Source organism: Sesamum indicum, linkage group LG9 (genome assembly GCF_026168435.1).
Source record: "Sesamum indicum cultivar Baizhima isolate 11 linkage group LG9, ASM2616843v1, whole genome shotgun sequence".
In the NCBI taxonomy this organism is placed as follows: domain Eukaryota; kingdom Viridiplantae; phylum Streptophyta; class Magnoliopsida; order Lamiales; family Pedaliaceae; genus Sesamum; species Sesamum indicum.
The window spans coordinates 8727272-8741701 of record NC_142665.1 but is presented as its reverse complement, the minus strand read 5'-3'; positions in this window follow the sequence as shown (position 1 = coordinate 8741701).

The window sequence follows — 14430 nt, the reverse complement described above, 5'->3', positions numbered from 1 at the left end:
AACATATCTTGAACTAAAGATATATGAGATGTTATCAAATTTAATTGTATTCGGATCAACGATCAAATTGACAATTCGGCTTGTTTCACAATTGAGAGGCTAGTTAATGAGGATATCACATTACCCTATGTGTGATTTCATCAAATTAAAATCAGCAATAAATACACATTTCTCAGTAAATACAACTAAGTGGTCGTTGGCATTATTGTTTGGAATGGTAATCTTGTTGAGTTTTTTCCTAAAAAGGAATTCAGTTGTAACCTGTTAAGTCAAACAAATTCGATTTCTTATCATATTTATTGCAAAGCAATGCCTGAAAATAAGGGAAAGCTTTAGTCCACCGGCTTCCAACTCTCATTTACTACCCCAAACTATCTGCATCCCTGCCAATCGATTGAATCCCCTTTAATCTCCCTTAGCTGCAAAAAATATTTATTGCGCTGCATATTCACGTGTTTCCAAAGCTCATTTACTACCCAACAGCATCCACATCCCAACCAACTAATTGTTGCCCATTTAATCTCCCTAAATCGGCAAAAAAGGTATAGTTGTAGTGCCTATTTAAGTGATGAAGCAGGCTCATAAGTATAGATTTTCCATCTCTTCCGCCCACATGGGTATGCTGCAACACCAGGAAGGGGTCACCTACCACTAACAGTTTACTCAGTATAAATACCACTAAGCACCCAACAACATATTAACCTGCTTCAAGGTGCATAGTGGGCTGGGTCGGTTCAGGAGCGATACGGACCAATCCAAAAAAGTCCGGTCCAGTACCGATCCACTATTGTTTATGGTCGGTCTTGGGCCTTTAAGTGGACCCTAATTGGGTCCATTTTTAAAATCCAGGCCCAACCCATGGATCGGCTCAATTGCCAATGAAGATGCACCTACAACAGAGCGCAGTTGTAGACGGAGCTATTGTTGTCGTTCATTAGAACCCCCTACCCTTAACACCCCCTTCAAGAATACATCCCACTGCATACCTTTATAACGACCCAAAAATGGTGAATCCAAAGCACCAAACAGTACATTCAAAGTTCTTCTATGCACTCGACTGGATGAAAGAGCGAGATGTAGCCTTTATCAACATGCTAGCTTGGCAGGGAAAATGGGGCCATGAGTAGAGAAATCCCGAACACCCAAATCGTGTTTCCTTGGGCTTTGCATGCAATGTGGTTGATGTATTTTTTGAAATGGCTTATCCAAGGGAGTTCTACTTGAGGAAACTAAATTTACTACCTAGCGCTTCAATACTTTCAAGGGAATTTTGGAGGATCCTAATTTCATGTGGAAACAAGAAATAAATGGGGTACTCGCCTCTAAGAACTCTTGGAAGAGGATGACGCGGGTAATATCCATTTAAACTCCCGTTGCACGTCTTTATGTCTTTCAGCTTATCTATCTAATAACTTGAAAATTTTAAGACATTAAAACTTGTGGGTTTGATTTTCATAGGAGAATCCTTTTGGGAAATCTCATCATAACCGAGGTGAGGCGAGGTGGGAGCAATTGCAACCCATTATCAAGACTCTGGTGCTTCCTGAAATGATCTAGACGCTGATTCTATAGACAATGCCTCAGTTGAACGCATTCGGGATGAAAGAGGCAACAACTCCGACATAGTGTGCCTGGGACTTTGGCATCCAAATCGCAAGGTGGTGGATCTTGTTTTCAACGAGCAGGAAACAAATGGTTAAATGAATCTGTGATTCCCATTAAACATGATTGCAGATGTATGGGTAGATGTGTTCATTTAAGCCTGCTAGATTACATTTATTTTAAGATTGGTGAAAACTGCCTAGCACTACTATAATCAATTTTCCATCTTTTGTGTGGGATCAACAACGTATATATGGAAAAATAGCAATTCTTTTTGTGGAGGATGAATTCGTTTGTCTAATGGGTTTCTAAGAATTATAGGTGTGGCGATAATATAAATTGTGATATTATCAGCTAAATGGTGGCTTACGACATATTATGAATTTGGGTAGAAGCTTATCTTTTGTGCATGGTGTAGTTATTTTGGGGTTGTACTAGAGAAACAAGTATTTTTAAAAATTACAAAAGTGTAAGTTATGTGTTATGCATATTGCTCCCAATTGCGTCCACTTTGCCAGTTGACGTTTTGATGTAAGTGTTGTCCAAACTAAGAAATAGTAATTCAGTACCAAAATTATTCATTCCTTAAAGCATTAGTGTGCAAGTTAGTGCCTACAAAAAAAACACATAGCATTGACAGGCAACATTGCACAGGGTATGGTGCCCTAAGAATGTAGATCAATGTCTTGCATTTGATCTTAATTAATCTTATAATAATCAACCATAACTTTACTTAGGGATACATGGAAGGGGCTAGGATATTAATTAATTGGGTAAATTACAATAACCACCGCTGAGATTTGGCATAATTACAAGTACCCCTCATTGTTTGAAAAATTACCAATACCCCATGATTTTAACAGTCGTCTAATAATTAGCACAATCCGTTAGGTTTCCATATATCTTTTATGATAAACTGACCAAAATGCCCTTGTGAACTAAGAACTATAATTTTATTTATTTCTAATTTTTTTTATGGATTAAGTGGACAATTTTTTTATATAATTTTTAAAATTTTTCCATCCACCTCGTCCGATTATTTTTATAAATTTTTAATTTTTTTTAAAAATAAAAAAATACAATAGGATAAAATTGATAATTTCATACCTTCATCCAAGGATTACATAATTTATCAAACATCAGGAGGGTATTTGTAAATTTTCAAACGACGAGGGGGTATTCATTAGTATTTCAAATCTCAGAAGAGGTTGTTGTAATTTATCCTAATTAATTTGTATAATATAATGACAGTGTAAAGCAGTGGGATCAAAACACATAGCCAGGAGGAAACTGTGGATGGTATACAAAACACACCACAAAATTAACAATCCAAACAATATGGTCCATCCTAATATCGTTAACAAACTATCAATAATTTTACCTAGCGAAATTGAAAAGGTTTTTGTATGATTACATGTACTAAGATCGACTATATGATTAATCAGACTAAATCAACCATCAAACATTAGCCTTACCAATTTAATTTTGGGATACATATTCAAGCTGAAGAAAAAATCCATGTCCATCGGCTCATGGATTAGTTGGCGAGCAACATGCAAGCAAACAATCATTTTTCTCAATGCCTGGTAGTTCCCTGATAGCCAACACAAACCCTCATTTGTCGGGGGTCACCGAATTCATTCTCTAGCGCCTTATTTAACGAGCCTAGGCAATTGTTAGCCAAATCACAAAAAAATGTAACCATATTTATCAACTGTTGTAGCTCAGGGCATGCTTCTTGAGCCTTCTGGTTTTTGTGCGGTGTTGTCGTACGTTTAGTAGCAATGGAAGAGTTGGTAGTAGGGTTGACGTTTAGGTTGTACGACATTGGTGGGTCCTCCTCCAGTCCAACAAACTCTGTATCCGAATCCATTTTGCAGTTAGAACATAGCAATCCTGCATAGCTAGCTGTTGCTCCAACCTAATATCAATAGCAGTAGTCGTTGTTTGGACTGTGCGTTCTCCCACTGCACCATCCTTGCCAAATATCTCACTCCAATCTGGGAAAAAAGGCCAAGACTTACAACGCATCCCCTTGGCAGTGGGATCAACCTAGGGAAAGTAGGGGCTAGTGGTTGGTAATCAGAAAACACAATCAACTATGTAAAGCTGCATGCAATGGAAAGTTGCAATCTATTGTTGCAATATTTTGTGAGGGCTTTAGTGCAATGTTAATTTTAATATAAGAACACATGCTTACCTTCACATAATCATCCACGCATTCTCGTCTTCAACAGTCACCATGCACCTGCTTTCATCCTAACCGATGCCACTTTTGATCATCATTGTCACAAGAGTTCAATATTACTCTTTCAACACGTGAATTTTGGAAATTATATGCGATTCTGCCTTGATATTATGATGCAGGAAAGCACGTTGTATGTGAGCTTCCAGTTTAGTGAGATAACCATTATGAAAATCATTATCACATTTCTAGCCACCAGTAACCAAGGACTTCAAAGCATTAATTAGCTCCTCATTTTCCCTAATAGTGCATGTTCGCCTTATCCCAGACCTTTTTCTTTATCTGCCTCTCATCATTTTTATCAACTAGTACCCTCGTCCTCTGCAGGGTTCTCGTTGTTCATGTCAATGAAGAACCCCAAATATGACACCTGCACAGAAATTCCATAAAGGGTTAATTGTTTGCAATTAGATAATCAATGGTACTCATAAGGACCACCATTGTGCCTATTTTTTACTTGACATGCAATGTATACATGTATGCATACAACAAGTACATGAATGTCTCTTGTATGTGTGGTTATAGTGTATACACTTGTGTATATATTATTTTTGTATATGATACAAAGACAACACTCATCCCCCATACATATTATCTTGACCACTCTTTCCTCTCTCTCTTTTCCCTCTATTCTCTTTTTCTTCTTTAAGTAGTTTCAAGTTAGAGTAAAAATCTCTTGAGCTTGATATATTAAGTTAAAAGTATAATCAAATCTCTTATACTACATACACCTTACCTCTAACAAGGTTTTGTGTAGACCACCTTGTGATGTAGTTTATGTTCGACATAGAGGAGATCCCTTTGGTTTTCATGTGAGCATATCGTCGGAGTAGAAAATCTTGAAGAAAGTCTTTAAATTAGAAAGGGTAACATTTCGTGATTACATCTTCTCCACTCTTTTTACAATAACCACTTGTTGCATTTCAAGATTCTTTTATGCTTGTTGAGTGCCAAATGCCTAGGATTAAGGGATTAGTTCTCTTTCAGTTTAGAATTTAATATATTTATTTTTATGCTTCATGTTCCAAGCCATACCGATTCATTCATAAAGCACATTTTAAGTTCTATATGTACTTTAATGCATTAAGGTAATGTTTTTATTTGGATGTAGACCTATTATAGGGGTGGATGGGTGTTATCTATAGGGTCCTTATGGAGGTGTTTTGTTGACAGTAGTTTCAATGGATTCAAAATAATAACTTGTACCCTTGGCTTATATTCTGGTGTTTGCAGAAACAAGGGAAGAATGACAACGGTTTTTGAAGTAGTTAAAAGGTGATTTGCACATTGTGAGGGATGATAACTATACATTCCTCGGGGCAGACAATAGATTTGTGTAAGGTACCTTCATGGCAACATGAAAATTGCAAGTTTAAAAAAAAGGTATTTGGAAAATGCTGCAAAGGCAACAACAATTTTTGAATTTAATTTCAAAATGGAGAACTAGGTCAACTAGATCACAGAGTGGTTGAATGGTTAAGTGACAAGCCTCCAACACATTGAAGTAGGTCACATTTTAATATTTTTCCAAAATGTGATATGTTGTTAAACAATATTTTTGAGACATTTAACATCATACTTGAAGTTAGAGAGAAACCAATAATGACAATATTTGAATGGATCGACGAATGGATAATGATAAGATTGTCCGTTTTGAAAGATATGGCAAGGCAAGAAAATCATCCTAAAATTAGAAAAAATATTGAAAAAAAATATTGACAAGGCAACTGATTGCATACCAATCAAGTCAGATGATTGCATTATGAAAGATCATGCTATGATGGTGCTAGATATGCTGTCCATTTTAAAAACTCACATGTAAATGCAAAAAATGAAATTTAATAGGCATTCCATGCAATCATGGATGAGTGCCATATGCAGTCAATCATTAGACCCAGAAGACTTTGTTAATCCTTGCTATAGTGCGGATACTTTCATTGAGATGTAAAGCATTCAACCTTGCTTGTTAATGGGCCTAAACTCTAAAGAAAAAAAAAGAAAAAACCATTCCACCGAACTTTGGAAGAGGTGCAGGAAGGCCTGCGCAAGGATATTGGAGCCTGATGAACCTTCCAATAAAAGCAAAAAAAGAACAAAAGGCTAAAAGAATCAATCTCCAAAATTGAAGAAGCAGTCATATAAAGTGATGCACCATTATTGTGGAATCATAGGCCACAACCAAAGGGATGTACAAGGAAGAAACTGGACCATCCTGTTGAGTCAAGTGTTGTAGGACAGCTCAACAAGATGATAGTAAGGCTTACAGTCTTTTAAGTTTTTTTTTCCCGTGCTATGCTACAGATAATTGATGTGATCTTCTATTCAGTACAGGGGAATTTATTTAATAAATTCCAAAAAAAAATAGGTATAGGCATGTTGTTTTGAAAATATTAGAAAAGTGAGTGGCACCGCGGTCTGAGACCGCGGTGCCTCATTTTTATAATAAAAAAAAATAATTTCTCTGACCGTGGTGCCACAGAATTTTATAAAAAAAATAATATTTTATGTGCCACCACGGTCACAGACCGCGGCGGCAGTAAACGGTCAAACCTGCAGCCTGCAAATTTTGCAGGCTGTAGGGCTGTGGAAAGCGCGGTGCCTCAGTTACATTATTGGCCACACTTTTACAGTGTGGCCCGTGAATTGTTGAATGGGATTGCAGCTCACACTATTTAAGTGTGAGCTGCAATCCCATTTTTTCACTCACCTTCAACAATTCATTTCTGCAATCCTCCTCCTTCAACAAATCCTCTCTGCAATCTTCCTCCTTCAACATTTCTCTGCAATCTCCTCCTTCAACATTCAACATTCAGCAATATTTTTCTGTTCTTTCTCTTCCTTCTTCTTCAAAAAATTCTCGGCCAATTTTATTGTTCTTGTTCTTGCACAATTTTTACATCTTTAAAAAAATTTAGAGCGAAAATGTCGAATTTTGGCCCTATGTGTTTTATACGGGCAACTAAATCATCGATTAGAAGATGTGTCCGAAAATACGGATACATCTTTATCAGTACGACGTGATGATATTGCTTTTTTTCGCGTCCTACAACTAGCACCACGTCATATTCGTGTTTTGCAAGTACTCCAAAATATGGGGTTTCTTGGTGTTTTGCAGTGTGGGCATATTGAAATTGACACCCACTTGATCACTGCTTTAGTAGAGAGATGGCGCCCGGAGACACATACTTTTCATTTTTCGGTGGGTGAAGCTACTATAACACTGCAAGATATCGCCATCATGTGGGCACTCCCGGTGGAAGGCAATCTTATTACGGGGTAGATACAAGGTGTAGTACCCAACGGTGGCAAAATTATTGTCATCAATGGTTGGGTTTCATGCCCAATGAAGATGCATTTAGATGGTCCAGAATAAAATTATCAGTATTATATCAAATTTATTAGAAAATACATGTGATGATGATAGCCCGTTTGAGGCTGTGTTACAGGAGGCACGTATATGTGCCATGTGCATTCTTGGTGGGGTGTTGTGTCCTGATGCTATGGGAAACACCGTGTCATTATTATATCTGCGGCATATGGAAAACATACACGAGCAGTAAGTATAAAATTGGGGTTCTACAGTGTTGGCATATCTCTACCGGGAGCTATGTACAGCATCACAAAGAGGGAAAAATAATATTGGCGGTGCCATGCAATTATTACAGATATGGGCATGGTCTCGCATCATAACACTTGCCCCCATTCCCTCGAGTAAATCTTCGACTCTGATGCCGACCATTATAGACCCTGACAATGTTCTGCCTAATCCTCCATATACTGCATGGTATGAACATTTTTATTTATTTATACAGTTATAAATAATTTTGATTTCACTTATTTTTCTTAATTTTGATTTTAGGTGGTCTTATCATATATCCCGTACTCATACGGCACACAACGCTCTTCGTATAATAAGGAACGTTTTGGATCGTATGCAATTAAATGAGGTATATTGTTGTGATTTATTTTTTACGTTTAGTGTATTTCTGATGCATTTGTTCAAATATATTGGCTGGCGCTATATTTCGTATTATAGTTTATTTGGACTCCGTATGATGATATAGCACTCCATCTTGATTCATTGTCCTTTTATGCAACGCGCACACCGTGGCATATACGCTGTCCATTGATCAATTATTCGATCGTGGAGATGCAGCACCCGGAGAGGGTTCTCCGCCAATTTGGCTTTGTGCAAGACATCCCCCCAAACCCATTAATCAGTGAGTGTCGTTTACACACAATAGATAGGCGGGGACGTCAAGACATGAATTGGGCAACGTTTCACGCAGACTACGTTGCAAAATGGAATGATGTGCAATCACTGAGGGTGGAAGGACCCGGTATTCAAGGTGGTCTTGATACCGTTCCTGACTACATGAACTGGTATCATCAAATTACTCGGGTTCAAAATTCACATAACATATTGTCTACGAACACGCCGGGCTATCGACCAACTGACACCCGTGATTGGGAATATATGGTAAGCATCTTATATTTTTTAATATTCATTTAATTTAGCTTTTCGATTATGCTAATCATTTGATTTTGTTTACCGGTACAATAGAATGGAGCAGCTAGTGATTGATTGTGAAAATTCCGGAGATGATCAACAGTCATTAAGAGATACTCGAGCAAGAGCGCGTACGATCGGGCGTGAAATTATGAACTTTTCTAGTTCACGGTATCCAAGTGTTCGAGTTAGACCGGCTGACACAGCTCGTGGCAACGCATTCGGAGAGGCTGGTCCGTCGAGCGTTTATGCCGAGGCCGGGCCATCTACTGTTTGCACGGAGGCTGGTTCGTCGAGCTTTTACCCGAAAACAGGTCCATCGACTGTTTACACTCCATATGCTCCATACATGTCATCATTTGATTCTACATTTACACATAACATGAACCCGAAAATTCGAAGACAATATTATGCATCACCGGTTCCATTCGAAAACACCGATGTGAACACACCCGGTAACCAAAGAGATGATAATCCTCCTCGAAGAAACAGAAGACGTCCACGTTGTGGCACCGGAGGGCATTATTAGATTTGTGTATTACATACGGAAAGCATGATGATTATTGCATATGTAAATTGAGATGTGTATAAAATTTCTATTTTATTTAATGTTATTTTATTTTAATTTTCACAATAGCAATTTAGATTTAAGTTAAATTTAATATGTATACGTTATGTACATAGTTTCAATATTTAACTTTAATCTAGATTCATAGTTATTAAATTTATGTGTATATAGTGAATATATTAAATTTAATTTAAAATATGTTCAATTGAGGATATAAAATATAACCGTTCTTCATTATTAATATAAAATATATTAATTGTCCAAGATTGTTTATTAAATACAAAATAAGATTGCTTAATAATTAAAAAACGTTGTGCAAATTATTAATTGTCCAAGATTGCTTACAAAAATATAATACAAAATGTTTAATGTTGATTATTTAATGTTAATAATTAATTGCAAAGTATAAATAAATTTGTGTGTGAGGGACCAAATTATAAATAAAAAACAGAAATATCTATTAAAATTGTCCAAGATTGCAATTACAAAGTTGTATTTCACCATATATAGCATGATACAAAGTTATTGTAACAATATAGAATCATCCCCGGTCTTGACGACTCTGATATTGTTGGCGAGCACGTACTTGTGGTCTATCCATTTCGTTCGGTATTCTAGTAGATATTTGTCTACCCGGGCCTCGACGAGCTCGCACCGCGGGATTATGCACAAGCTCAAAATCCACCGGATCCCAATATTTTTCACCGTACACAGGCTCAAACCTCCCTTGATATGTCTTCTTGTATGATTGTACACTGTAATAGTTAGAAATAAAATTTGACGCATTAACCCCAAAATGCCGGCATGCCTGAATGGCATGTGAACATGGAATTCCATTTGCACCCCACTTGCTACAAGAACACATACGATGCTTCAATTTGACGACATAAGTACGGGAGCCCTGCCTGGTCAAGCTCAATGTTACCACTGAGGCAGATTGTTGGTTATAGTCAAATTTCTGAACAATGTGACGTACTACCTCTGTCTGTCGCGCTTCGAACAACTTGAACGCAAAATCAGCCCATTGTTAATTTGCATTGATCATACGATTACACCGTGTAGAGCGCTGCAAGAAATACTGCACAGAGCGGGATAACGTTATTTGCACAATAGCCACAATTGGTAAGCGTCTCGTACCTTTTAATACTCTATTTATGCACTCAGATATGTTTGTAGTTAGGATACCCGTTCTCCAACCACTATCATGCGCCAACGTCCACTGATCCTTGTCAATTCTCCCCAGCCAGTCGTATGCTTCCTCGTTCAATGATTTGATCTCTTCCATTATTCTATCAAATTTTCGAGGCTTGTCTTCAGCCCCTGCTCTCCAGCACAAATCCTTCAATTGGATGTTCTTGAATTTGGTGTTAAAATTCGAGCACACATGCCGTAAACAAAATCGATGTACTCCACGAGGAAATTTGAATGCCGGTACATAATTTATAGCATTGATCAAGCCAGCACGCCTGTCTGAAATCAAACAGACTCGATCATCCTCTGACGGCAACAAATATTTGGAAAGCATTCAGAGGAACCAACGCCATGACGCAAGCGACTCTTCGTCCACGAGTGCAAACGCTAACGGCAGCACCTGCTGATTTGCATCTAAAGTTACTGCTACCAGCATTTTATGCTTGTACTTCATATACAAATGTGTTCCATCCACGCTTATAACGTCACGGCAATAATGATATCCCGGGCTGTCTGTTTCCAAATGCATCCACTCCACAACGGCTCCAGTATTTTATTTCTGCAATGCCGCCATATATTTGGGCAGCTTCTGAACAGAACTCTCCCAAGTGCCATACACTTGTTCTCTAGCAGCTTTCAAAGCAAACCAGGCCTTATGGTATGGGACTTCAAAACCAAATTTATCTTTCACAATCCGCTGGACATGTTTTATATCACAGGATGGGTCTTGACGAACCATACCCAGCAGATGTGTTGCGATCATGCTCTTTCCTAAGTTACCGTGGTCAATAGAAATCTCATTCATCAGACATGTATGTGGTCCGACATACCTGGTAACTTTAAATAATCCCATGTTGGATTTGAATATGGCCCTCAGTATCCAACAGCACCCAGTCTGTGCTTCGTATCTACAGGCGACTTTCCATAATTTTTTGTTGCTCTCCACCACTCGGTATTCTCGTCGTGCAAATCGGACCGAGTAATCTTGTACACTTCCTTTCAAATGGTCCTTACTTTTAAACAGCATTCCGAGGGCGAGCTCTCCGGTGTTTGAGTCATAAAAATTGCCCCACCTGCCAGTAGGGATATCAATCGAGTCTGCAGGGACTTCTGGGTGTGTTGTGCTGAAAAATGGAACTTCTGGATATAGGTTCATTCTGTCGGGCACAACAGGCATGTTCAAATCAAAATGCTCTTGAGCATTCTCACCAAGAACTTCCGTCATAACAGGTATACTTACATCACCATCATCGTCATTATTCTGTTCAATCTGGTCTTCTAATTCGACCTCATCTGGTTCTAAGTCAGCTTGCTCAGTGTTCAACAAGCTATCAGCTTCAAGCTCGTCATCTTCATTATTGTATTCAGATGAACCCGCATAATCCGATGAGCCAGAATATGCATTTGTCCCTGCATATGGTGATGGGCCTGCATACGACAATGGGCCTGCATATGATGAGGGGTCTGCATACGATGATGGACCTGCATAATCTTCATTAAGACCAAACCGCCCCATTTCTTGAGTTACTACTGGTAAGCTCGGCAAATCTTGGGTTATCATAGACATATACGTTCCCCAATCACCAACAGTTGAGTCATCTGGTACAACATTTTGCAAAACTTTCTCCGCTTCGACAAAAATATCAATCGATACATATCCATTCATCGGATTTAAAAAGAATTGCATATCACGATCCTTCTTAATTGCCAACAACATCTCATTCCTTTGGCCAAAATTAAATGTTATGTATTTAAAGAATATATGAAATTTAAAATTATTCCTATCCATACCAATTTCTTCATACAAAATTAACTCTAACTCAGCAAATGTAGTACTACGAGAAATTTGCATGAATCCGAGTGGAGGTCGATCATAACTTACAGAACCATTCGAATTGATTTGTTGACCTCCAAAATATATAACAATATCAATAGTGTTTTGATCCACCATATCTTCAGAACAAAATAAAATACACATCAATATAAATTTTTTTCATACTATAATAAGATATTTAAAAAAAGAACAAATAACATGAAAATTTAATAAATAACTTACCCCTTTTCAATTGTAAATCTTCAAATAACAAGTGAAGAAATTTTACAAGAATTGCGAGATGGTGGTGTATGAATTTTCGAACAACTTTTTTTTGAGAGTGTAAGGGATAACAATCTGAAGGATAGTTTTTGGAAGCGGCTTCTCCTGATTTTTCAGTGTGTATGAATGTAGGAATAGCGTCCGATTTATATAGGTAATAAAACTGCGGTAAGCAACCGCGGTGCCACAGACGCTAATGCAGAAAAATTGATTGTCACCGCGCTAACAAAGCGCGGTGTCAGATACTGAAAAAGAAAAATTAACTGACACCGTGTTAACATAGCGCGGTGTCAGATACGGAAAAAAAAAAATTTCACTGACACCGTGCTTACAAAGCGCGGTGTCAGTGGCTGAAAAAAAAATTTTTTTTTAGCACAACAATGCCACCGCGGTGGTTGAAAAACCTGCTCTTCTATCATTGAGAGACCGCGGTGGCAATTAAAATAATACTTCTTTGTGGCACCGCGGTGCCACAGAAAAGAATTTTGTTTTTTTTTAAAAAAATGAGGCACCGCGGTCTGTCACTCACTTTTCTGAAGGTTTCAAAACAGTATGCCTTTACTATTTTTTTTTTGGCATTTATTAAATAAATTCCCCTTCAGTACAGGCAAGGAAAATGACATAATCTAGGATGCAGCAGACATTAACCCTTGCTCAAGGCCCTCAAAAAAATTATAAGTCTTTGACATAGATTATTTCACTATTTTCTGCTGACTTTAATGTTTTCTATAAGCAGGAAAAAGCATAAGAAAATCAATGCAACAACCCTAGAAGGAATAACTTCTTGCAAATTCTGATGTAAGTTTAAATTTAATGGTGCAAAAATGAATTATAAGTATGAAATTGACATTAATTTATGTACAGTTAGGGAGAAATACAATATCCAAATGTATTGCATCATCATCTCAAGGAAATGTTCATCCTACTTAGTCTACAACCACTGCAGGGGTAAAAATTACTTGCTGCAACATTTGTTGCTCTGCATCTTTTGTCCAAACATGTGTCAATTTCATTTAAAATGTATTTTTTGAAGGTTAGTCATTATATAATGCTTCATTATGAGCCAATCTTCTTGGGAATGGAGTCCCCTATCTAACAAAAGGGGGAAAGAAGTTTGAAGCAATGACAAACTTAAGTGCATCAACTGTTGCAACTAAAAAGAAGAAGAAAGTAGATAAGAGCAAGAAATGAGGGATGAGTTGTGATTTGTTTGGTTGTGTTTTGGAAAGGAAAAACAATTATGGCTAGATGCTTGGTTTTTGGCAGCACATTTCGGTTGGCATGATCTTTTTGTAACTATGCTTAGTATGTTGGCAACACATTTATCTTGGTATGATATTTTTGTAAGTATGCTCAATATGGTGCACTTTTTGGCACATTTTTAGTATGTAAGTTGGTGCATTTACTGCTCAAAGTACTATTAAATGATGATACCTTTGTTTTATGTTAGTGTTACTTTTTTTTTAAATTTCTTGTTTTAACAAATTTTAGCATTTTAGCAGATTGTTTATAATCTTTTTAACAATATAGGACTTATGCTTATAAATTTAAGGAGATCATCTAAATAGCGCATTTAACAACTTAATTAATTCAATCCAGTTACAAAAGGGCATCAAATAACCATTTACATCTAATTTTATCATTACTAAAAGGCCATTTAGTAATACATAACAACTATTAAAAAAAAATAAAGAAGATAACATATAACAACTGAATTGATCAAACTACCAACATACATCAACAACACGAAAAGCCCGATCATTGTAGAAACCAAAAATTGATTTCTTCTATGCAATTTTTGAATTTCTTTTTCTTGCGAATTCAATCGAATCAACAAACCAAGAATTTTTACGGCAGTTCTCGTGTACATTAGTGTATCTAACCGCATAAAAAATCCAGAAAAAATAGTATTTTTAGTCCCATAAGTTAGATCCATGTCACTTTTGGTCCCATTAATATAGGATTAGCACTTTTAATCCCATAACATATAAAAATTAGCACTTTTGGTTCTCATAAATTTTTTCATGTATAATTTAACAATGTAGGTCACATGCCTAGCACGTTGCTGTTAAGTATTTTTGGTTGGAGGAAAAATTGGTCCTTTTTCTAATAGTTGCATGTGATGTGTTTCACTTGGCCTACTTGATTCACTTGTGGAAACATGATTCTTTGTTTTGCTTCTACTTGACTTCAACTTATAGAAATATGGAAATGATAGG